Below are 2,265 nucleotides of genomic sequence, written 5' to 3' on the forward strand. Positions count from 1 at the left end.
AGGTTTCCATCCAACGGCGCTGCCTCATGTTCAACTCCTTCTGGTTGAACAGGTGCTGGAGGCTTTTTGTGATTAGAATAGATCACAAATTTAATACCATAGAGGTAATGCCTCCACAATTTCAGTGCAAATACAACGGCACCCAATTCCAAGTCATGGGTGGTGTAATTCTTTTCGTGCACCTTTAATTGCCTTGAAGCATAGGCAATCACCTTGCCCTTCTGCATAAGCACACACCCCATGCCTGTGTGTGATGCATCGCAGTAAACTACGAATTCATCTGTACCTTCCGGTAATGTCAACACAGGAGCGTTGCTTAGCTTTTGCTTCAGGATTTCGAATGATTCTTGCTGCTTTGGGCCCCAAATGAACTTTTCTTTCTTCTTGGTTAGGGAAGTCAAGGGCGCAGCAATCCTCGAAAAATTCTCAATAAATCTCCTGTAGTATCCTGCTAACCCCAGGAAACTACGAATTTCGGTAGGAGTCTTCGGCTCTTGCCAGTTCATGACTGCCTCTACCTTAGCGGGATCCACCTGGATACCATGCTCACTTACAACGTGACCCAAAAACTGAACCTCTCGTAGCTAGAATTCACATTTCGAGAATTTGGCGTAGAGTTTCTCACGCTGTAGTAATTCGAGAATGCAACGGAGGTGCTTCTCGTGGTCAGCTTGGCTTTTGGAATATATAAGAATATCGTCGATGAAGACGATGACAAATTTGTCCAAGTACGGCTTGCAGACGCGATTCATGAGATCCATGAACGCAGCCGGTGCATTTGTGAGCCCAAAAGGCATCACTAGGAACTCGTAATGACCATAGCGAGTCCTAAATGTTGTCTTGTGTACATCTTCATCTCTGACCTTTAACTGATGATAGCCCGACCTTAAGTCGATCTTCGAGAAATAGCTTGCTCCTTGCAGCTGATCGAACAGATCGTCGATCCTTGGCAGGGGATATCTATTCTTTATGGTAACTTTGTTTAGCTCACGATAATCGATGCACAACCGCATCGATCCGTCCTTCTTCTTTATAAATAGGACAGGTGCTCCCCAGGGAGACGAACTAGGTCTGATAAAACCTTTTGCCAACAGTTCATCCAACTGGGTCCTCAATTCCTTCATTTCCGTCGGAGCTAGCCTGTAAGGCGCTCTAGCTATAGGAGCTGCTCCAGGAATGATATCTATTCTGAACTCCACTTGTCTATCTGGTGGTAAACCAGGTAGTTCTTCGGGGAAAACCTCGGGATATTCAGAAATAACAGGAAGATCCTTTATCTTCGGCTTAGGTTCTTCAATTATCACCTGAGCCATGTAAATGACACAGCCTCTGTTGAAACACCTAGAAGCTTTGAGCATAGATACGTCCTCGGGCAATCCGTACTGCGTATCTCCTCGAATGGTAAGCGATTCACCACTCGGAGTCTTTAACACTATATGCCTTTTGCCGCAAATGATTTGGGCCTGATTACGGGATAACCAGTCCATGCCCAGAACAATGTCGAAACCCGCTAATTTGAAGGGAAGTAGAGATAGAGGAAAAGAATGGTTCTTAATGGACATTTCACATCCCTCTAGAACAGTAGAGACGGTTTCTATCGTGTCGTCTGCCAACTCTACCTCGTATCTCATATCTAGGGTTTTGATAGGCATATTTAATAGTTTGCAAAATTTTTGGTCTACAAAGGATTTATCGGCGCCTGAATCGAAAAGTACTCTTGCAAATATATTATTTACGAGAAAAGTACCTGTAAGCACATTGTCGTTCAGCACAGCCTCCTTCGCATCCATGCGGAAGACTCTCGCATTTGTCTTCTTTGTCTCTTCCGCCTTTCTGGCGTTCTTAGGGCAGTTGCTCTTGATATGCCCCTTTTCATTGCAACCGTAGCAGGTTGCGTCCTTGATTTTCTTGCAATCCACAGTCTTATGGTCCTTGGACTTGCATAGTCCACAGGCAAAAGTCTTTGGCTGAGACTGTGAATTCGATGCAAACCTACACTTTCCAGAGTGGGGTTTCTTGCAGATTTTGCAATTGGGTCTTTCACCAGCTTGCCCATCCTTCTTCGTCTCCGACCCTCTTTTGCCATCACCGTTTCCACGGTGCTTCTTTCCTGACCTTCGTGAGGTATCATCCTCACGTTTCCTCTTCTCAGCCTCCTTGCTCCTTAGCGTCCTCAAACGGACAGCATCTAAGGTGAGAGACAAGGAGAGGTCAGTTACTGACCTGAAGGTCGTCGGCCGAGAGGCCTTCACACTAGCCTTTATC

The sequence above is a fragment of the Helianthus annuus genome, chromosome 2, assembly GCF_002127325.2.
Source record: "Helianthus annuus cultivar XRQ/B chromosome 2, HanXRQr2.0-SUNRISE, whole genome shotgun sequence".
NCBI lineage: Eukaryota > Viridiplantae > Streptophyta > Magnoliopsida > Asterales > Asteraceae > Helianthus > Helianthus annuus.